The 25,931-nt window shown below is 37.1% G+C and overlaps 1 protein-coding gene and 1 pseudogene across 1 annotated transcript in view; both read right to left on the reverse strand.

Moving 5' to 3' along the window:
- Positions 1 to 25,931, reverse strand: part of LOC136841773 (cuticle protein 19-like) — a 414,507-nt gene that overhangs the window by 190,411 nt on the left and 198,165 nt on the right. The window lies entirely within an intron of this gene.
- On the reverse strand, positions 20,174 to 21,433 carry LOC136839723 (uncharacterized; annotated as a pseudogene).

Here is a 25,931-nt window from a genome sequence, read left to right on the forward strand (position 1 = left end):
TTGATATCGATGATAGCACTAACCTCTCGCTTCACTTATCGTCCAAACGGGGATAATAGTTTCTAGTTTGTAAAACTAGTAAAACTGTATCTCCGATCTGATATGTTATATATTTTCAATTACGCTCAAGGATAATACTTTGTGTGTGTATGTATGTATGTATGTATATACTGTATATATATACATATACATACTGTATATATATACATATACATATATATATACATATATTATATATATACACACTGAGAGAAATATTTTTAATAAATGTTACTTCTCGAGAAGGGATAGTTTTAGAAGCATTAACGTCCCAGTCCTTAGGGGATGAAGTTGCAAGCCACCACAACTGACTGGTCACAAGGTACCTAATTTACTGCTTGGGCCAACAGAAACTTCTGTATGTTTGTTCTCAAAATTTCGTTTATTCCCATTCATTTCCAGCATTTCATACGTGATTTCGAAAATCTTTACAGATTTGATCAGGAAGCAAACTCAAGTCAGGCCCCATCCCAACAGGGATAAATCTCGAGATTAATATATATATATATATATATATATATATATATATATATATATATATATATATATATATATATATATATATATATATATATATATGTATATATATATATATACATACCTTCAAATACTGAGAGCCAGTCTAATTTCCCAATGCATCCTTTATAATTTCCTCAGGCACACTTCTAAAAGTATTTTCATAATTCTCCTTAGTGAGGCACTCTCATACACTAAACCTTCCCTAAACTGTAGTCATCTCAAACACCACGTTCCGCTAAACGCTGAAAATTAGCCATATTATAGTTATTAGCAAAGTAAAATTCCTAGCGGAGAGTTATTTAAAATTCCCATCATTTGTTCTGCAAATTCTCTGTTATTAAGATGTCAACAATAATTTGCACATGCTCGCAGAGAATTTGCCTCTTTTATCCCTAGGGTATCTATATGTTCATTCTTAGAATGAATACATAAATATGCATATCTGTCATGAATTGCAGTCTTCCTGCAGGAAAAGAACTCTATCGCTGTAAATTATTTTTCGATCGAACGATCCCTGATGAAGCGAGGACGGAAAGAACATTGGAGCAGGGAAATGCTGGAGACGTTGGACAGCCTGGTGTGATGGGGCATAAAAGATGCACGATAGCTAAGACAGAACTGGTTCAAAGAACCGTCCAGGATTGCAAACAGTTTGCCTTGGAACGTCAACAGTGGGCAACTTAGCACACTTTCACAGGCACCAAACAGGACCAACTCATGAGTTACGGGCTACCCAACAGCATGAGACCGAAACGAACGCAAATCCTCAGTAAACAATAAAAAATCTAAGAGCTGTAAGAGCCTAAATAAAAGCAAATGTATGACGTTAATATGTGAATAATACGTACAGGTATTTTTGGCAAAAGAGTGAGTTTTACATTCCAGTACTGAGCGTTCTACCTCCATTTTGAGTATTTTGTCTAACATTCCTTTCTAAACATGTTAGTCGATTGGCTGATTTTTAAACATGCACTGGCGTAACAACAATAACGGTAATTTGTTATTTCCAGCCATACCAACTGCCTAATTTATCTTTTTATGTTCTTATTCACGGCTTTGATTAGTAGACACGTAGGCAAGTGCAAGAATGTGCCGAAATCGCTCCATACACCCCCTGGAATCGAATCCTGGCCCTCTCGCTGGTTAGGTGAATATACCAAGACCATTTGACGAGAGAGAGAGAGAGAGAGAGAGAGAGAGAGAGAGAGAGAGAGAGAGAGAGAGAGAGAGAGAGAGAGAGAGAGTCCCCTTTAGTATCTTTTATAATAATGTCACAGAGAGCCACTGAACGACACATTCATCTAATCTTCTTATAACGATTTATTTACGTAACAGGTCAGAATTTTTTTTCGCCCGAAGCGAAACACCACAAAAATTGCCAGGAGATATTCGTTAAGAAGCACTTTTGAGTGAACTTTCACTTCCACGTATATTAATTGTATGTATTTCTCTACATTTTAGAGTACATGCACTAATATATATATATATATATATATATATATATATATATATATATATAATATATATATATATAGTTCCTCACTGGATGGGTCGATATCGTACTCGACTAGCACTCTCCTAGGCCTGCGTTCGATTCTCTGACCGGCCAATGAAGAATTAGAGGAATTTATTTCTGGTGATAGAAATTCATTTCTCGGTATAATGTAGTTCGGATTCCACAATAAGCTGTAGGTCCCGTTGGTAGGTAACCAACTGGTACTTAGCCACGTAAAATAAGTCTAATCCTTCAGCCAGCCCTAGGAGAGCTGTTAATCAGCTCAGTGGTCTGGTTAAACTAAGGTATACTTAACTTTATATATATATATATATATATATATATATATATATATATATATATCTATATATATCTAATATACATATATATATATATATATATATATATATATATATATATATATATATATATATATATATATATATATATATATATATAGATTGTGTGTAGTATGAAGCAATCTTGGAACACTAAATAAATGAAAAGTTAAACTGCAGCCCATTCATCCCAGGGCGACCACATTTCTGCTGTATCAAGTAGGGAATGAGGCTTAAAAATCCATTACAAATTCTTAATGAGGTATCAAAACCCGGTGTTAAATAACCGACAAGTATTGAAATTAATTTTCAGATTACGCCGGTGTAAGACGAGAATTTTATCGCCCGAGGTTCATTTTCTCTTGATGACATTACAAGTTATTCCTCCAGGTTCAAAGACGACTTTTTGATACCTTCGGAATCTAGCAACGTTTTCCTGCCACCAGAATGGATTCTGCAATACAGGAACCTCTGGTCATCTCTCTCAATCGTGCCTGGTCAACCTCTCTTAAGCGAACGAGACAGTTCTTAGGTTTAATATGTTTATCTTTTATCTTCATTATTCTGACCAACAACAAACACTAGGCATTACCCTCTTCGCTACGCTCTCGGGCATATTACAGAAGCAGCACTGAGTCTGTTTGGTTCCTACACGGATGACCACCATTGAATGCCATGCAGTAGAAGGTTCTCTGAACTCCTTATCAACGAAATTGGGCTACACAGGGTCTTGTTAGTACTTTTCAGGAGCAACAGCCAATAAACACCAATCGAAGTTCAAGTAGCCATGGGCTAACAACTTCATCCCACAAGCAGTGTTTACAAACATGCAACTGGCCTTATGAGTCAGATGTGAGTGGCAACAGTTGAAGGACGTGACCAGAGACGCCAACAATGTCATTGCTTTTGGGATATTTTAGTCTTTGTTGGGTCTGAAACAAAGCCACATCTGCCAGTCCTCTAACTCAGAGCTCCCGTACCTTGTTTTGTGGCACTTATTTACCAACATCAGGTAAATAAGGTAGGCAGCAGTGAGCTGCTGTTGAAGGGATCTTTAGCGAACCAAGATCTATTGTGTTTGGAGCTCCACAAGGTAGTCTTCTTGGTCCGCTGTTATTTATAGTGTATACGAGTGACGCGGTTGTTAGCCTGGAAAACAAGATTGTTCAGGATGCCGATGATACAACACTTGTGGGTGTAGCAAAGTCTCTTCTTATGAGAAACGAAGTTCCCTTAAACTTAATATCTCAACTGTGACAAGGAGCGGATTAGTGAATAGTGTAATCGGTGAAGTATGAGGTTGGAATCCAGTCAAGTGAAAATACTATTGATTAGCAGATCTCACACTGATTTTCTACCCCATCCTCCCCTTCGGGTGGACTTGGATCTCCTGAATAAATCTTAAGCTTTAACTATTCTTGGTGTAACATTTGACTCACATCTTCTTTGAGAGACATCTAATGAAAATTTCAGCAAATGCCGCACTGAAGTTAAGTATTGCACGTAAGGCCTCATATGCTTAGAGTAGTAATAAAATTAATGTAACCTGTTCAGGTCATTTGTGCTTCCTTTACTTAAATACTGTTCTCCGGTGTGGATGTCTGCTTCTGCCAGAGATTCCTCCCTGTTAGATAGAGTGGATCGTGGTAGTAGGTTTCTGTTCCCCAACATTAGCAGTTATGACTCGGACCATCGACGGATGATCTCGTTTGTCAATTTTCCATAAGTTGTATTTTAACAAATATCTTTCACATTCACACTTAATCCCTGATACTCTTTTCCTGCCCAGAGCATACAGATATGCTGAACAGCAGTATCAATATGCACTAGACGTTCCAGAGGTCCTTTATTCCTAACGGCTCTCTCTGACGTATTTATAAAGTTGCTAAAGGGGGCAGTCTCTCTCTTCAGTAATAAAGTGGATGGTGAGGCGAGGAAGGAAAAAACAATTGAGCAAGGAAATGTTGGAGACGTTTCACAGCCTGGTGTAATGGGGCACACAGGATGTACAGCAGCTAACATACCACTGGTTCAAAGAACCTTTTAGGACTACTGACAGTTTGCCTGGCAAGGTCAACAGTAGGCCACTTCGCACATTTTCACTGGCTTCAAATGTGACCAATGTTAAGGGTTACCCAACAGCACGAGACCGAAACGAAAGCAAATCCTCAGTAAATAGTAAAAATCTAAGAGATGAAAGAGCCTAAATAACAGCAAATGGATGACGCTGATCTCTGCATAATACGAAGAGGTATTTTTGTCAAATAGTGAGTTTAACTTTCAAGTATTGAGCATTCTACCTCCATTTTGAGAATTTTGTCTAACATTCCTTTTCAAGAGTGATAAGTGACTGACTGATTCCTAAATATGCACTGGAGTAACAACAGTAATGATAATTTATTTCCAGCCATACCTATTGCCCAACTGTTATCTTTATATGCTCCTACCACGTCTTTGGTTTGCAAGAATGTTATAATATTTTGTTCCTTTCAGCGGATTTTGCCTTGCAAGAATTTGCCGAAACGGCTCCCTACAGCCCAGGAACCGAACCATGGCCCTCTCGCTGGTTAGGTGAATATATCAAGTCTAACTGACGAGAGAGAGTGAGAGGGAAACTGTGCTCATGTTTCAACATCTGTAGGATTAGTCATCGTAGGATGAGCCTGATAATCTTATTTTGAATTAAAATCCGATTTATCTTCTTTAAAACTTAAAAAATAAGTAGATTCTCACACACATTAGGGTAACGACCACCGGAGACAGCAACGGTCACGTACATTATTATGGCCAGATGTGATTAATGGTTCTCGGAATAAGTACGATCAAGTACAACAAAATGACGGAAAAGGTAAGACAAGGTTGCTATAAGAACGGAAGATTACTGACATTATATTCACTTTTTCCAGACATGTCATAGCTGATGCTTCTTCAGAGATCACAATGAAGAGAAGAAAAATCGTCAGCTTCGGTACAATATTACATTGCTGCTGTTTACTCAAACAAAAGAAGTAAGAAACATTGCTCACTTTTTCCAAACTTAATCGATGACATTTTCTGGCTTTAAAAAAGGGTTTAAGAATCATTTTCATAGATAAATGTAATCTAGTTAAAAATATACACGAAGTCCTGCAGTTAAGTTGGAGAGGATTTTTTTCAATTTCAATACGAGAACTCCGTAGGGGGTAGTGATGTCAGTGCACCTCACGCAATAAACTGTAGGCATTAATTAAGGCTTTTTTGCAGCGTTCCTCCGACCCCTAGCTGCAACCCCGTTCATTCCTCTTATCGTACCTCCGTTCATATTATCTTTCTTCCATCTTACTTTCCACCCTCTCCTAACAATTGTTTCGTAGTGCAACTTTAATGTTTTCCTCCTGTTACACCTTTCAAACCTTTTGACTCTCAGCATCCCTTTCAGCGTTGAAACACCTCATAGGTCCCATCGCTTGGCCATTGGCCTAAATTTGTATTTATTTCCATTCAATTCCATGAATATTAAGAAAAATAAATAAAGTTAGTCACCGGTAATGTTCTTTGAGAGAGGATTTTTTTCGAATATCCTATTTATTACTGAGAGACAGAGAGAGAGAGAGAGAGAGAGAGAGAGAGAGAGAGAGAGAGAGAGAGAGAGAAACTGTTCCCTTCAGTATCTCTATAATAACGTCAGAAAGAGCCACTGAACAAATTCATCGAATCTTCCTATAATACAGTGATTTATTCATGCAACAAGTCAAAATTCTTCTTCTGCAGGAGTTAGCCACCACAGAAATTGTCTGGAGATGTTCGCCAAAGCAGCACCTTTGAATGAGCTTCCGCTGTCACGTAGATTAATTGCATCCATTTCTTTACACTCCGTTATATGTACTGCATGGGAAAAAACAGGGTTTGCATCCCCCAATCTCTCTCTCTCTCTCTCTCAGGCAATGTTTTGCAGCTTTACCATTACTTTTTAACACTGTAATTAGTTTGTTTATTCATTATATATATATATATATATATATATATATATATATATATATATATATATATATATATATATATATATATATATATATATATATATATATATATATATATATATATATACAAATATATATATATATATGTATATATATATCTCATCGACCCCACATGGAAGTGGGAAATGATGCAGAGAGATACATTAGTGGTCGCGCGTAGTATAAAGCACCCATTAATAATGTTGTGTGTTGTGACCTTCTTATTGAAGGTATTTGCTTCAAATTTTTACCTCGTATTAAAAAACTAATAATAAGAAATCACAGCATTCGACCTCGAACTTTATAAATGTTACAGTTGAGTAAAAAAACACTTTTCTTAAGTAAGATATAAAAAAAAAAAGTTGCTGTCAAAAAACACGTATTCTTACGCTAGATTAAAGATATATGGCACCTCTGGGCTTGTTCCATATGAACGGGGTTAATCTGAATAATAGCAACAGTTATAACATATTGTTATACTACATGATGTGAACCCCGCAGGGGGGTTAGTGCCGCCAGTGCACCTCATGCGGAGCACTGTAGGCATTACTGAAAGTAAGTTAAGTATACCTTAGTTAAACCAGACCACTGAGCTGATTAACAGCTCTCCTATGGCTGGCCCTAAGGATTAGATTTATTTTACGTGGCTAAGAACCAATTGGTTACCTAGCAACGGGACCTACAGCTTATTGTGGAATCCGAACCACATTATAACGAGAAATGAATTTCTATCACTAGTATATTTCTCTAATTCTTCATTGGCCGGTCGGAGAATCGAACGCGGGCCCAGCCGAGTTCTACCGAGAACGATACCAACCCGTTCTAATGAGGACTATGGGTTCTAGACAGCGTCCCTTCGGCCCCCAGCTGCAACCCCTTTCATTCCTTTTACTGTACCTCTGTTCGTACGCTCTTCCTGTTACACCTTTAAAACCTTTCGACTATCAATTTCCATTTCAGTGCTGAATGACCTCCTAGGACCCAGCGCTTGACCTTGGGCTAAAATTCTATATTCCATTCCATTCCATACTTGATGAGAAAGTATCACTGAACTTCGTTCAACCCTCTAGATATATGTTCCCTTTACTTTTTCAAAATTAAGTTTTTGAGAAAACAGCAAAAGAAAAAAATATTGCTTATTTTGTAATAGTCACGAAGCTTTGATAAGAAACATCCCCTGATAATTACAAAATAATCATATGGAAAGAAATGTGCTTCCAGAGACTTGCAATTCACTTGTCCTATTCCTTTTGTCTTTTCAGTTGCTTGCAGTTTTTTTTACAGTTTTTTTACGGCTCTCCTTTATAATACTTTTGTTCTTTGTTCCCATTATGACTTAAAAAACTGTACTCAGAAATGGTCTGAAAACCCGGGACACTACTCACGCCATACGCTGCGTCACTACAAATGATGCAAAATAGGTTCGTGATGCACAGTAAAGAAATGTTGCCATGCACTTAAAGATATTTATATTTGCGAATAGGTATAAAACATGAGATTCATTCTGTTTTTACCGTTTGTCGAAAAAAGTTGACTTGTAAATTGTTTCGCTTATGATAAATTTCATATGCCTGAATGGTGATGAGCAAGATTGCTGTTCATTTGCATATGTCCTTTATATAGCATGCTGATTTGCTTGCTTCGGTTATTTCAGTGTAAAAATTAGTCAAGGAATACAAAACTGTAAAAATAAGTCTTCTGTAAGTTAGTTAGCGTGGTGGTACATTTGTGGTACAACTTCGACGAGTACAGAAAGAAACGATAGAGATTGAAAAGGTAACATTTTCCGCACTCTGTCCCACCAGAGAAAACGGAGATATTTTAGTGGGTGACGCAAGTATTTCAGTTATTTCGAACTGCAAGGGATTGCAAAATTATTTACAAATTTGGCGACAATTTGTCGCTCACGGGGCAATAAAAGAAATAAACATAATTGTCTAGAAACCCATAAAAAAATTTTGTCTTTTTTAGCAATTACACTTGACGATGCGTTTATTTAGACATCAAACAGTCCAAACCTGTCAATAACTCAATTGTGGCAATTCCTTGAAGTTCGAAGACTGGCGCTCGCCCCAACGGAACGCTAAATAAATGAAATATTAAATCACAACCACTGTGTCCCAAGCAGACACATTTCTCCTGTATCAAGTAGGAAATGAGATTTGAAGATTCATTACTAATTCTTAATACTAATGAAAACCAAGGATTAAATAATCGGGAGAGACCATCATATTATACCTGATCAAATTAATCTTCAGATTACTTAAGTGCATGACGAGTCTCGCATCGCCTGAGGTTCATTTCCTGGTGGAGGTAATAAACTCTAAAATAAAAAGACAAATATCTTTAAGCTTCTGAAAACAGTGTCTCTTGGCACCCCTGCCAAGCCTTTCAGAATATCCCTAAAACGACAAACGGTATCTAATGTACAACATCTGCAAGGACAATTACAACGATAATGTTCGTTACTGTTTAAACAGAATTATTGTATGTAACTGCTTACAATGGCTTTTCATGTGAACACAATCTTGAAATTAGACAAGCACTCTTATGCATTTATCTCTCTCTCTTTCTCTGATATATATATATATATATATATATATATATATATATATATATATATATATACACATATATATATATATACATATATATAGTGTGTGTGTACGAGAGAATTAATATGTACCTATCAATGCAAGCGCAGTAGGCTGACAGATACAGATAGCCATGCGTAAGTGAACATGGGTATGTATGTACATAAATGCAAAAACGCGCACGCAATCTGAAGATTAATTTGATCAAATGTAATATGATGGTCTCTCCCGGTTATTTAATCCTTGGTTTTCATAGTATTAAGAATTTGTAATGAATCTTCAAATCTCATTTCCTACTTGATACAGTAGAAATGTGTCTGCTTGGGACACAGTGGTTGTAATTTAATATTTAATTTATTTAGTGTTCCGTTGAGGTGCGCGCCAGTCTTCAAACTTCAAGGAATTGACAAAATTGAGTTATTGACAGTTTTGGACTGTTTGATATTATAAACACATCCTCAAGTGTTACTGGCCCCGTCCCCCCAATTATTTTTTTTGGGTGGGGGATGGTTTTATTGAAAATTTTGTTCATCGCGTTTATCGTCCTGTGAGCGACAAATTATCACAAAATTTGTAAACCATTTTCTAATCCCTTTCAGTCCGAAATAACTGATATACTTCCGTTACCCACTTAAATATCTCCGTTTTCTCTGGTGGGAGAGTGTCCGGAAAATGTTACCCTTTCAATCTTTTCTCTCTATACTGGTCACAGTTGTACCACAAATGTTCCACACCAACTAATCTACAGATAATCTATTGTATTTCTTGACTTATTTTTACAGTTTTAAATTCCTTGACTTATTTTTACAGTTTTGTAATCCTTGACTTATTTTTACAGCGAAATGACCACAGTAGGTAAATCAGTATTCTGCATCAAGATATGCGCAAATGAACAATAATCTTACTCGTCACCATTCAAGCATATGAAATTTAAGTCATCTTAAGTGAAATAATTTACAAGTCAATTTTTTTCGACAAACGGTATAAATAGAATGAATCTCATTTTCTACGCATATTCGTAAATATAAATATATATGTGTATGGCAACAATTCTTTACTATGCATAAAGAACCCATTTTGCATTTGTAGTGACGCAGTTTATGGCGTGAGTTTTGTCACGGGTTTTCAAGCATTTCTGAGTAGTGGGTACAATTTTTTAAGTCACAATGGGAGCGAAGAACAAAAGGATTATAAAGGAGAGCTGTAAAAAAAAAATTGGATGCACTACGAGAACTGAAAAGATAAAAGGAATGGGTTTAATGACATCGCACGTCTCTGGATGCACATTTCTTTCCATCAGATTATTTTGTAATTATCACGATTAGTTTCTTATGAGAGGAAATACTTTTGCTATGAAAATCAGCTTTCTACCTATCAAAGTTTCATGGATATTAACCTACGTGGTTCACATCATGCAGTACAGCAATATATTATTACTGTTATTATTATTCAGATTAACCCTGTTCATATGGAACAAGCCCAAAGGTGCCATACATCTTTAATCTAGCGTAAGCAAACGTGTTTTTTGACTGCAACTTTTTATATCTTACTTAAGAAAATATTTTTTTTTTCCTGAACTGCAACATTTATAAAGTTCGAGGTCGAATTCTGTGATATTTTAACGCATGAATTTTGAATATTGGTTGTTTAATAAGAGGTAAAAATTTGATGCAAATCCCTCCAATAAAGTCACGATACTCAACATTACTAATGGGCGCTTATGGCATAGGCGAATTATACTGCACGCGATAACTAATAAATCTTTCTGTGCATCTTTTCCCACTTCTATGTAGGGTCAATGAAATTATATATACATACACATGTATATATATGCATATAATGAATGAACAATTTTACTCGTTACAATGATGAAAGGTAAGGGTAAAACTGAAAAACATTACCTGAGAGAGAGAGATTGGCGGTGCAAACTTTTTTTTTTTTTTTTTTTTTTGCCTGGCAGTACATATAACGGAGTGTAAAGAAATGGATGCAGTTAATCTACGTGACTGCGGAAGCTCTTTCAAAGGTGCTGCTTTGGAGAACATCTGTCAATTTCTGTGGTGCCTAACTTCTGGCGAAGAAAAATTCTGGCCTATTACATGATATAAATCATCATAAGAAGAATCGATGATTGTGTTGCTCAAGGCTCTTTACGACGCCCTTATAAAGTTACTTAAGGGAACAGTCTCTCTCTCTCTCTCTCTCTATAAATTGGATACTAGTAAAATCACTTCTTAAAGGACATTACTAATGACTAACTTTCTTTTTTCTTTCTCATATTCATGGAATTGAATGAAATGGAATATGAATTTTAAGCCAAAGGCCAAGCACTGGGACCTATGAGGTCTTTCAGCGCTGAAAGGGATATTGAGAGTCAAAAGGTTTGAAAGGTGTAAAACTAGGAAAACCTCGCAGTTGCACTACGAAACAACTGTTAGGAGAGGGTGGAAAGTAAGATGGAAGAAAGAGATTATGAACGGAGGTACGATAAGAGGAATGAACGGGGTTGCAGCTGGGGGCCGATGGAACGCTGCAAAAAAAAACTTAATTATTGCCTACAGTGCACCGCGTGAGGTGCACTGACAGCACTCCCCCCCCCCCCTCTACGGAGTTCTCATATTAAAATTGAAAAAATCCTCTCCAACTTCACTACTGGATTTTGTGTATATTTTTAACTATATTACATTTCTCTTTGAAAATGATTTTTAAACCATTTTTTAAAGCTAGATGTTATCGATTAACCCTGGAAAAAGAGAGCAGTGTTCCTTACTTCATTTGCATGAGTGAACAGCATCAATGACATACTGTAAAGAAGCTGACGAATTTTCTCCTCTTCATTGTGATCTCTTTGAAGAAAGCATCAGCTATGACATGTCTGGAAAAAGTGAATATAATGTCAGTAATCTCCCGTTCTTATATCAACCTTGTCTTATCTTTTCCGTCATTTTGTTGTGCTTGATCGTACTTCCTCCGAGAGTCATTAATCACATGTGGCCATTACAGTGTACGTGACCGCTGCTGGCTGTCTCTGGGGTCCTTACCCGAATGTGTGGGAATAAACCTATTTTTTAAGTTTTAAAGAAGATAAATCGGATTTTAATTCAAAATAAGGTTGATTATCAGGCTCACCCTACGATGACTACCTACAGATGTTGGAATATGAGCATAGTTCCCCCCCCACGCCTCTCTCTCTTTCTCTCTCTCGTCAACTGGTCTTAGTATATTCACCTAACCAGCGAGGGGGCCAGGGTTCGATTCCAGGGCTGTTGTAGCGAGCCGTTTCGGCAATTTCTTGCAAGGCAAAAGCCGCGAAAAGGAACAAAAAACTATAACATTCTTGCTAACCAAAAACGTGGGTAGGAACATAAAAAGATAACAATTGGGCAATGGGTATGGCTGGAAATAACAAATTATCATTGCTGTTGTTACTCCAATGCATATTTAGGAATCAGTCAGTCACTTAACACTCTGGAAAAGGAATGTTAGACAAAATACTTAAAACAGAGACAGAATGCTCAATACTTAAATGTAAAACTCGCTATTTGGCAAAAATACCTCTACGTATTATGCAAAGATCAGCGTCATCCATTTGCTGTTATTTAGGTTTTTTCGTCTCTTAGATTTTTACTATTTACTGAGGATTTGCTTTCGTTCGTTTTAGATCAAGCCAGCCTTCTGCTGGCTCGGTCTCGTGAGTTGGGTAACCCGTAACACTGGTTCCATTTGAAGCCAATGAAAGTGTGCGAAGTGGCCTACCGTTCACCATGCAAACTGTCAGTAGTCCTAAAAGGTTCTTTGAACCAATGGTATGTTAGCTATCGTACATCCTCTGCGCCCCATCACACCAGGCTGTGATACGTCTCCAACATTTCCTTGCTCAATTGTTCTTCCCTTCCTCGCCTCAGCATCCACTTTATTACTGGAGAGAGAGAGAGAGAGAGAGAGAGAGAGAGAGAGAGAGAGAGAGAGAGAGAGACTGCCCCCTTTAGTAGCTCAATAATGACGTCAGAGAGAGCCACTGAAGAACGCATTAATCTAACCTTCTTATAATTTAAAGATTTATTTACGTAACAGCTCAAAATTTTTCTTCGCCGGAAGTTAAATACCGCAAAAATTGCCAGATATTCGGTAAGCAGCGCTCATGAATGAAGTTCCTCTATCATGTAGATTAACTACAGGTATTGCTTTACATTTTCCGTTTTATGCACTGCAAGGAAAGAAAAAGTTCCCATCACACAATCTCTCTCCCTCAGATAATGTTTTCCAATTCTACCCTTACCTTTTATCGTTCTAATTAGTCTGATTGTCCATTTATATAATATTTATACATATATAAACACAATATATATATATATATATATATATATATATATATATATATATATATATAACATACAATATACATATGTATGTATTAGTGATGCGTGTATCAAAAAGCATTCATGGAACACTAAATAAATGAAAAAGTTAAAATTACAACCATTCAACCGAAAGCGGACACATTCCTTACAAGAACTGTATTAAGTAGGAAATGAGACTTAAAAATTCATTATAAATTCTTAATACTCTATCTAAACCGAGAATTAAATAATCGAGAGAGAACATCATCAAAATATCACATCCGCTCCAATAAATCTTCAGATTACGCAGGTGTATAACGAGTCACTCATCGCCACAGGTTCATTTCCTCTTGGTGACATTATTAATTACTCCTCCAGGTTAACAGACGTCCTTCGATGTTTTCAGAATCTACTAACGTATTCCTGTCACCAGTATGGAATCGGGAACCTCTGGGCGTCTTTCTCAATTGCGACTGGTCAACCTCTCTTACACACACGAGATAGTTCTTTGGTTCATTATTTTTATGCTCTTTCTTCCTTATTCTGCTTGGTATTACTTTCTTCACTTTGCTCTAGGGTAGATAATACAAGCAAACACTGGGTCTGGTCAATTACTGCACGGGTGACCACCACTGCATTCCACGCAGTAAAAAGGTTCTCTGAACTCTTCATCATCGAAATTAAGCTACAAGAGTAACAGCCAATAAACGTCAAACGATTTGAACAAAACTACCAGGCCGCATATTCCCCAACTGTATTATGGTTCGGCCAGACGAGTGGGCGCCTCGGTTTTCTTTTGCCATGCCTCTAGGTTAGGTTAGGTTAGGACAGTTCAGGAAAAAATATCTCCGTATTTTGGGCGTGGTAAACATATTGAGATTATTTTCAAGAAGATTCTATGGTTAGTTTTTAAGATATGGCGTCCCGCCTTTACAGGGAAGGTCCCGAACCATAATACAGCCAGGTGGTTACAGTTTCATGGGCCGCGGCTCATACAGCATTATACCGAGACCACCGAAAGACAGATCTATTTTCAGTGGCTTTGATTATATATACGCTCTACAGAAAAATCGATTGCGCCGAAGAAACTTCTGCGCATTTTTTTCCTGGTTTCATATTTTCTATACATCTGAACCACCAAAGGTGCAGACTTAGGGAAGGAACTTAGTGGCCATATGGAAACAAATTCTCCTTCATTCTAACACGCTGCACTATTTATACTCCTAGTTCCTACCTCGATCATGCCTAAAGCTATTTGCACAGCATATCCGTTAAGCCAGCCGAATCCCATAGGTGTGTTTTCTTTTCATGCCTCAACAACTTTGAATTATTTTAACATCATCTACATTATGCATGTCCCGACGAAAGAGTGAAGAAATAGGAAAATAAACCTATCTAAATCTCTGTCTGAAACATAAAGAGATAACCGATTCTCAGGTACCTCCGTCGAGTCGTTATGTTACCAACAATGTAACTGAACATGGACGACCATTCGCCTTACCTCTGACGTCATACTCCTCACTTCTCCAAAAGGTAGCTGAGGAACCCAAGGCAGTTTGGCAGTACCGTTAATTAGCGGGAGGAGAAGCGTTATTCCATCTTATGAACCGAAAATCGTCGAGAAAAAGTACTGGCCATTAAAGAAAACGGTCAATCATCATTGGTCGCAGTCACAGTCCGCCTGAACCACTCGATCGCAGTCACCTGACCATTAAAAATAATGCGATCCATAAATCAAATGATGCACCTATAAATTATTTGTACACGCTCGAAGAAACACACGGTTATTATACATGTATTACACATACGTGTGTGTGTGTGTGTGTGTGAGTGAGTGCACGCACGTTTGTGCATGTGCGTACATATACGTATGTTCACTTACGCATGTCTAGCTGTATTTGTCAGTGTACTGTTCGTGCATTTGTAGGCACACGTAAATCCCCCTCTCTCTCTCACACACACACACATTTATATATATATATATATATATATATATATATATATATATATATATATATATATATATATATATATATATATATATATATATATATATATATATATATATAATATATATATATATATATATATATATATATATATACTGAATATATATATATATATATATATATATAATATATATATATATATATATATATATATATATATATATATATATATATACTGAATATATATATATATATATATATATATATATATATATATATATATATATATATATATATATATATATTTCATATATATATATATATATATATATATATATATATATATATTTACTTATATGTATGTATACGCATGTCCAGGTGCCAGTATTATTTACTGTATTCCCACAAAAACCCAATGTGCGTCCCAACTGATATCTTACCAGCAAGTTGTTCTTACATGTTTAAACTGTAACGACCCATTATCGCTATAATTCTCCGCCCCCGAATGTACATTAGATAAGTAAAAGAACCAATTGGTTACCTAGCAACGGGACCTACAGCTTATTGTGGAATCCGAACCACATTGTGCCGAGAAGTGAATTTCTATCACCAGAAATCAATTCCTCTAATTCTTCATTAGCCGACCGGAGAATCGAACTCGGGCCTAGCGAGTGCTAACCGACAACTCTACCGACTCCCCCAACGAGGAACTATGTACATTAGATACCGTTCGTTGTTTTCATTAGAGAGAAATATCCATCCAGATTGCTGTCGTACTTTTTTCGGTAATGTTATTCTATTTCTAAAATAATTATATTAACCCGAATAATTATATTAACCAATGGGGTGCCGGGTTACTGCAATATATTTGAAAAAAAAAAAAAATATATAAAAACTTTTTTATCTTCGATCGAGTCTCTTTTCCCAGGTATCAGAGGTATCAATGATTCTTGAAATCTTATTGGCTTTGGCGGTACTTAAACAGAGACCGTTAAGTGGGTCCTGGTTATGCTAGGACAAAGACCGTTAAGTGGGTCCTGGTTATGCTAGGACAAAGACCGTTAAGTGGGTCCTGGTTATGCTAGGACAAAGACCGTTAAGTGGGTCCTGGTTATGCTAGGACAAAGACCGTTAAGTGGGTCCTGGTTATGCTAGGACAAAGACCGTTAAGGGGTCCTGGTTATGCTAGGACAAAGACCGTTAAGTGGGTCCTGGTTATGCTAGGACAAAGACCGTTATGCTAGGACAAAGTGGGTCCTGGTTATGCTAGGACAAAGACCGTTAAGTGGGTCCTGGTTATGCTAGGACAAAGACCGTTAAGTGGGTCCTGGTTATGCTAGGACAAAGACCGTTAAGTGGGTCCTGGTTATGCTAGGACAAAGACCGTTAAGTGGGTCCTGGTTATGCTAGGACAAAGACCGTTAAGTGGGTCCTGGTTATGCTAGGACAAAGACCGTTAAGTGGGTCCTGGTTATGCTAGGACAAAGACCGTTAAGGGGTCCTGGTTATGCTAGGACAAAGACCGTTAAGTGGGTCCTGGTTATGCTAGGACAAAGACCGTTAAGTGGGTCCTGGTTATGCTAGGACAAAGACCGTTAAGTGGGTCCTGGTTATGCTAGGACAAAGACCGTTAAGTGGGTCCTGGTTATGCTAGGACAAAGACCGTTAAGTGGGTCCTGGTTATGCTAGGACAAAGACCGTTAAGTGGGTCCTGGTTATGCTAGGACAAAGACCGTTAAGTGGGTCCTGGTTATGCTAGGACAAAGACCGTTAAGTGGGTCCTGGTTATGCTAGGACAAAGACCGTTAAGTGGGTCCTGGTTATGCTAGGACGGTTATAAAGCTTCGAGGCGTTGCCATTCTCTCACTTATTTTCCCACAGACCCAACCATTCACGTGTTACAATTGAAAATATTTGCGTTCATATTCAAGGGATTGCGTTTACTAAAGTAATAATCGCAACTGGCATCTGCTTTTGTACACGAGCTTTCGCTTAGTCATATACAGTAGGAAGTGAGCAAATGTTTTTGAGTGCAGTAGCTTAGATATGTTAACACTGACCTCATGTGGATGTTATTCTCCCTCTGTAAACAACGCGATTTATGAATATATTTACTCTGAAAAAGTGTTGACAAGAAAACGGAAGGTGTTCCCAAGGTGTTTATAAACGGTTAAAAACGGGTTAACTGTTTATATATGCAAAGGACGTTTTTTTTAGACCTTTGTTTTACTTTAATAAGTGCAACAAGCCCATACACAAAATTTATGTTTTTACCTGTCACAAATATATTTTTGTTATTCATTTTAAGCCGAATAAAGCAACGTTTGAGTAAAGACTATTTTTTATTTTCAACTGATCAAGGGACAAAGTTATGTCACAGTGATGGTAAATTTAATACAGAATACTGATAAATACAGCTTTCTAATAAGGGCGCCGGGGAGTTCTGAAAGGCTTGGCAAGGGTGCCTATAGCCATTGCTTGAGAAACTTTGAAAGGTGTGTTTTTATTTTGGAGTTTATTACCTCCACCAAGGAGATTGTTTTTAATCCGGTTCGTTGTTTATTATTAAGCAAAAAGTATATATGGATTCTTTATGACGTGCAACAAGTAATAAAATTTTGGGAGAGTTGGGAAATCCAGTTTTTGGCATGTGGGACCTTTCTTGAGAGTTAGATTAGGCAGTCCAAGCGAAGGTTTGCCGTCTCTGGATAATCTTGTCTACTGTAGATGCTGTAATTTCACTGACACTGAGAGTGGCAAATTCGAGGGTAATCTCCCTGATCAATCCTCCCCAACATTCAATTACAGAATGTGGAATTTCCATTATTACACACATTTACATATATACATACATTATATATATATATATATATATATATATATATATATATATATATTATATATATATATATATATATATATATATATATATATATATACACATATACATATACATATATATACACATACATACATATATATATATATATATATATATATATATACACATACATACATATATATATATATATATATATATATATATAATATATATATATATATATATATATATATATTATATTTCTTTTTTTTAGGACACAGCGTGTAATCTCATGACCCGCCACGAGTACTACCCAGCAAACATTTAAAAATATTTGCTAATATTTCTCAGGCAATCATTAATAAGCAGCATTTACTAATATTCCTCCAGGCATCATTAAAGAACCGTCCACTGATCTTTCAATGGCCATCATTAAAGCAACAATTGCTACGATAACATCGGCCATCAACAATTTAGTAATCATCACTATCTCAATGGCACGCACAGGCGTAAGAGCTAAAATTCTTCAACGATATCAGTGTCATCATTCCACAACATTATTCGACTGGGAAATAAACGGTAAGGATTCGCAGTATCACAACAATCACATTATTTTGATAAAAGCCGTTCATGTCTGTACAGATGTACAAAACAATAATTATTACTCGCACTGGCAAAACCGTGTACATTGTTATTTATTTGACTACATGCCGTGAACGTCTCTACCGACGTACAAAAGATAATTTTTGATGGTGTTGCTTCCGCGACTTTAAACGAGAATATGCAAAACCGCGTTAATTCTCCTGTGCATATCTTGAATGGCTTTGGTCTCCCGGGCCCCTCAGATATGGGAGGAGACAGGGATCATGTGGTCCACTGATGAGGAGGAAAAGGAAATGGATGAGGAGGGTGGAGGACGACTAGGGCAGTTACCACAGCGACCACAACTCTTATTTCTCTCACGAACCTCAGACCTGGAAAGACTAACTCTCTCTCTTCTTAGTGCAGCAGATAAGTAAAAAATACTTCAGTTTGTGATACAAGCATGAAATTTCGCACAAGTGCTCATTTTAACGCCCTCTTTTGAAAAATCTGGGTGTCCACGGAAAATTTCAATATGGCCACCACTTTTCAAGATGGCCGCTAGTTGTTTCGATTTCTGACACTGAGTAAATCACTGTTGAAATAAATACATCAATCATAGTTCAGATAAAGTCTTCCTGGATAGAAGAGTTAAATGAAGATATCACCAGAGTTCCTACTACTATATTTACCACTGTGATACAGATGGCATACAAAATGGCCGCCATGAAACATTTTGCTTAACTCTGCAATTAAGAAAGCTAGAGACAAGAAATTTTTATCTATGCCTACATTTTCGAAGCCAGAGAATCTGTTTCTAGCATTTCTATTGGGCTATTACCAATATTACATCTTGGAATGGGACCCCATAATGCTACTGAAAAGTATACAAGCACAAGACTGTAATGGAGTATGATAAAGTATCTTATCTATGTTCAAGCACCGTCTCAATGACTTTTTTTAAGCCTGAAATGAACGCAATATTTTAAAGATGCATGATGTCACCCTTTACTGCGACGAAATTCTCATTTAGATGTAACAAGCATCATTTGCAACATCATAGGTACACCTCACATTATGATTACACCTCACATTTGTAGATACACAAAGCAGTGCATGTAAGGCCAAGCCTGTAGCATTTTTGGACTTGAAGGAAGCAGGGGGCATATTTGGGATGGAGTCAGGTAGCTCAGGTACAGATTTTACCCTCTCCAGCCCAAACTGCACTGGCTGACGCTCTTCCCCCACCAGTTGTCTTTTGCAGGGTGATGGAATACCAAAATGCTGGTCCCATGAAAAGAGGTGGTAGCCGTAGTTGCTGAAGGGTTGTGATCTATGCTGTCCAAGACCGCAGTGGTAAACAATCCCTTTCTCAAGACAGGTGGACAGACTACACCCTCTTCTGTATACTTGGTGACAGTGGCATCTCCCAGTCTGGTTGATATCTCCAGCACCCTGTCATACGAAATGCCCATGCCATGATCATGAAGCATTTCTACTAGGTTTCTCTTCCTGGTTTTGGCATAGATAGCCATGCCCATGAACACTGTAAAAGGAGTTTCCCTATCCTTTGAGTGTCGATATACACGTGCTCCTTCTGTTTTGAGGAGCAGTTGTACTGCAGGAGCTAAGCAATAGCCAGGTCTGACTTTGATGAGCCAAATCTTAAACTGTGACTTTCTCTGCTCCATGTTCGCCCATACTAGTGAACTGGAGCAGACTTTCAGGTATGGCATCATTGATGCATCCTTCACTAAAGGTGCCGCCAAACCTGGACTGATGATCCAGAATATGCTTCCTCAGTATATTTGCTGCTTTAAGAATCACAAGTGTATCCGAGTAGTCAGATGCCTGAGATAGGGCTAACGCTACATCTTTCCGCAAAGCAAGTAGCACACTTCCTTTTTTGTGTGCTTCTAATTCAGGAATTTCTGCTAACAATTTGTCCTTTAATCTGGTTGTATTTACAGTGGGTGAGGCAATGCCCAATTGTTCCAGGCGCTGCTGGTATAATTGGGATACATCTGCAAGAGAAAATATGGCAGGACCATCCGAACTCAACCTGGTTTCAACGATATAATTTACCAGCTCTGATAGAACCAGTGGATATACATCTGGTGCTTAACTGTGACATTGTCCTTTCTCAAGATTTCCAAGATGGGACCTCTCCCTATTGTAAAGGCCAGTAAGACATATAAGATGGTATTTCAGCTCTTGTGCAACTGCATCACCTGCAACTAATTTTGCTAATAATTTACCATTATTAAGTGTGTGAGCGCACTCATGTAGTCTCCTGTTGAGATTCATGGTCAATACTTGTCAAAGATCTGATACATGTGCCACATTTTCACAAAAAATGCATGCTTCATTTGTCAGGACTCATTGGACACTGTTTAGCGTGCTTTTCCTGTAGTTCACCACCTTCAACTGTAGATCTTCACTTTCTTGCATGATCAAGTTTTACAATATTAAACATGACCCTACAGCTCTTGTGGTATTTTGCTATGATTTGGTGCAGTGTTGCCTCTATGCCACTGCCTTCATCCAGCCTTGCTGGGTCAAAGTTAAACAGCATTTCACCAATCTCCTGGAACAATTGCACATTGGTTGAAATCATTAGATATCAATCATGTTCAGGATTATGATGTTCAGAGGCCGAGGGTGAAGTTAGACCTTCATTTTTCTTGTCTTCCTGGCAAAGACAACATTTGCTCCAGTCAGTCTTCCTTTTGCCTGTGGTGGAATTTACACTTGCCATTATGACCTCTTGACTAAGGCCGAGGGCTATCCTTTTACCACCTTAACCTGATAGGCATATTGATGTATGGGATACAACCAGGTTCAGTCACCCTATACCTAGTCCAATCATTCATCCAGTGCATTTAAGTCCCGTGTGATCTGCACACCATCCAGGTAAGTACATAAACAAGTCATGTAGAGCCCCACTTACCCTTGGTTCAGCTCTCCCATGCTGGCACCCCCTGTCAGTTCAGGCGCAGCTCTCTAACTAGATCTACCAACCATATATATACTTTCTACCAGCTCATTGATATGGGACTATTAGACAGCATTTGGGACACTAAACTACTAAACTACACTAAAGCAAAGCTAGGTACAGTGTAAGTAAAGCAAGATTAACTGACATAAAACCCCATGCTGAGTTACACAGCAGTGAAGTCACCAATGTGCCCTGGTTGTGCGCTGGCATTCACTCTTTTAAACTAAAACTAAAGATAAAACCACCACCTAAATTATATATAGACTTGCAAACTATTACATTGAACAGGAAGACATTTTTCCATGCCTAATGAATCCTGAGACCTGATTATTTAAGGGTTCTGGCTGCCATATTGGATGCCATCTTTCTTTATATATGCTATATGAAATCTTTAAGAGAAATACAATCTACTTTTGCTTGGTGATACTGCCTAAAATGTGTATAACCAAAACAAGTGCACAAAAACATGACCAGAGGCACACGAGTCCCATGTTAAAACCTTGACTAGCGGCCACCTCAAAAAATGGCAGCCATTTTGGAATTTTGAGTGGACATCCAGTAATTTTTAAAAAAGTGGCCTATGGAGAAGATATGTGCCAAATTTCATGCTTGTATTATTAACTGAAGTATTTTAGTGAAAAAATTATTTTATCTGCTGCACTATCTGTGCCTGAATTGGAATTGGAATTGCGTCTCCAGAGAGGCTAGTTTTCTGGACACCGCAACCCACCCAGAAGTAAGTCGCAGTGATTTTGTTTAATAGAATAAGTTACGGGTGTCATTTGCCCTTTACTTGATTTTAATGTGGTCCATAATAACAGTACCATGGGCAACACACATCTCTTGATTATGAGAGTTGTTAACGCCTTGATCAGACGATTTGGTTCATGAGAGATTTATAGTGTGATGCCTAGAATCAATCAAATTATACTAAATACTAATGGAATCACCCATGGCGTCGTGACAGTTCTTAGTTTGTGATCAATGAACTGTAACCACAGCTCAAAGAACTGTTATTTCCTACTGACGGATCATTTTCTCATAAATACAATATATACTTCGCACAAAATACCTTTTGGTAAGACAATGATGTCTCAGCAGTTTCATCTTGCGCGGAAAAGTGAAATTCATGTCTTGGTGACGTCTGCATATTCAAAATTTTTTTTTTTCTGCCTGTCTTACTTCCGGGGTAATTCGTGCAGGTCAAAACAACAAATGATGTTTTCAAAGCGTTAATCTCACATACACATACATACAACACACACATACATACAACACACACACACACACACACACACACACACACACACACACACACACACACACACACATATATATATATATATATATATATATATATATATATATATATATAATATATATATATATATATATATAATATATATATATATATATATATATATATATATATATATATATATATATATATATATATATATATATATATATATAAATAGTATATGTGTGTCCGTGGGTAAATTCTGCCATAATGCTTTGTTTTGTTTTTTTTTATGAAATCACTCTCAGCGGTGAAAAGCTGTGCAGTGAACTTTCCCCTTCCAATACCAAGTACCACACGTGCATGAATAACGGCTGGTGTGCAAAAGTTGAAAGTCAGGTGGATTTGTAAGGCCAGAATTACAAATTCCATGACCTGAGTCGCTGCCCTGCCCTGGCTTCATGATATAAGGATATGAAATTTCGGCCAAAGGCCAAGCGCTGGGACCTAGAGGTAATTCAGCGCTGAAAAGAAAAAGTTTAAAGGTTTGAAAGGTGTAACAGGGAGGAAACCTTGCAGTAGCACTATGAAACAATTGTTAGGAGAGGGTGAAAGTGAGATAGAAGAAAGAGAATATGAACGGAGGTGCAGTAAAAGGAATGAAAGGAGTTGCATCTAGGGGCCGAAGGGACGCTGCAAAGAATCTTTAAGTAATGCCTACAGTGCATCATGCGAGGTCCCCTACGGGGCTAATGATATTATAATAACCACTGTAAGGCCCCTCCGCCAAAGGGTCTTACTCCCCCAGAGATTCATAGATGAATCACCAGTTACTATTTATTCTAACTACTGATGAGATTCTCATAATACAGGGTTAATAAAATGAATTCATCAGGATCTTAAAAGACTGTTGGTTTTCCATAGTTTTTATCATTCCTCTTCACTCCGCAAAAATATAATGAGATAGGATTAACATTAGAAAAAACACCCTTCCTTAATAACTGACGAATTATTCTAGTCACTAAAACATTTGTATAGGAATCCAAAAATTAAGCTCCTTTCACAATACACCTATACAAAGAGCTAATATACTTTTTTAAAGTATGCAAATGAGGCAAAGCACTCCTCTCGAAAAAGACTTGAAGTGGCAACTTAATTTTCAAGAAATGAATGTTGAATTCTGCTGCACAAAAACACACTTTCTATCTGCACGAACATGGATCCACAGCGGGAAAGGATGAGTCGATTTCACTGAAAATTATTTCATTCTCCTTTTTAGCGAGAACTCTCAGATGAGCGGAAAGACACAACCGTGACAATCATGGCTGCACGGGCCAGTCATTAAGAGGTGAAGTTACGCTTCTGAGCTTGTACTGTATATAATGGCGCCAATCATCAGATAAAGTCTCATTACACCGATCTGTTCTGGAATTTGCAAAGTCATTTTTTCTCATTCCCATAAATGACAATGAATGCATCGGCTTTCCTTAAATCCGGAAATTATAGAATAGGTGTAATTTCTCTGACGATGAATTGCTTAAAACATTGTAATATATCTCGAGATTAAGTGTGAAATGATATTTCCTCCAAATCTACAGTTAAAACTCTCTCCCTCCCTCCCTCTCTCTGCCAGAGCAAGTAAGGGATGAGGATGACGGGGATTTTCGTCTTCCTTGAGCACCGCTTCTTATCGGGTACCATCTCCACAATCATCGACAATATCAAACGGTAAGTTTAACCGATTCACCATATTTAAGAAAATACTTGAATTTCTACATTATTTATGAATCCAATGATTGCTATTCATTTTATTTTTCTTTATCAAACAGCGCTTTCTTTCGTTCTTCTAAAAAATCAACGGAACATATTGTAAAATCAAGTGTAGCAGATTAAGAAAATAATGGAAAACTTACAAATTAATAATTGCATTATTTCGCTACTGAAACGTCAGTGCCCTTTCAGATAGTGAAAAAAATTAATCCAGGGTATTTATATTCCTTCTTTCTGTTTAAATCAACAACGAATTCCATTTTTGTTTTTATCCTGATAGACACCAATTTAATTTAATTTTTGTTTTTATCCTGATAGACATCAGTTTAGACATCAGTTTATTATGATTTTTCTTTTTATCCTGATAGACATCAGTTCATTTTAATTTTTGTTTTTATCCTGACAGACATTTTAATTTCTTTTTATCCTGATAGACATGTTTATTTTAATTTTTGGTTTTTATCCTGACAGACATCAGTTTATTTTATTTTGTATTTATCCTGACAGGCATCAGTTTATTTTAATTTTTCTTTTTATCCTGACAGACATGTTTATTTTAATTTTTGTTTTTATCCTGATAGACATCAGTTTTATTTATTCTTGTTTTGAAAAACCACGTATTTCATTGGTCCACCCTGACTACAAAATCGGACAGCTTTCATAGTTCAAAAAAACTTTTGAGTATTATTCTTTCGTTCTCTTTAATCAACAACTTACCGTTTTTTACATAAAAGATTTCCCTTCGGTGTTAAAAAACAAATAAACTTCCCATTTCGTTTTCTTTATAAAACCGGCGACTAACCTTTCACCAATTTCCTATACGAAAACCAATGTGGTTTAATGAAATACCTAGATAACATGTCACCCATAAGTGTTACACAAATTTCAATAGCCAAAGTAACCTGTTAAGTCCGTGTTACTGGTGACTTTGACTAGCAAACCAAACTTATTATTACAATGAATATTTGGGATGGGGACCTTTTTTCCGGGTTGGGTTCTTCAACCCAGGAAGAGGTTCGCGGTTCCCGAACTCTTTTGTTTAGATGATGTAATTCATTGATACTGTGGGAGTGGCAAATACAAGGGTCAACCTCTCTTACCAAACCTTCACCACGTTCAGTTCCAAAATGTGGAACTGCCGCTATTACATACATACGAGTACATATCAACATACGCACACATCCTATGCAAATATCACTCCAGCAAACATTTAAGCAATATTGGCTGATATTTCTCAGGCAATTGTTA

Source organism: Macrobrachium rosenbergii, chromosome 1 (assembly GCF_040412425.1).
Source record: "Macrobrachium rosenbergii isolate ZJJX-2024 chromosome 1, ASM4041242v1, whole genome shotgun sequence".
Lineage (NCBI taxonomy): Eukaryota > Metazoa > Arthropoda > Malacostraca > Decapoda > Palaemonidae > Macrobrachium > Macrobrachium rosenbergii.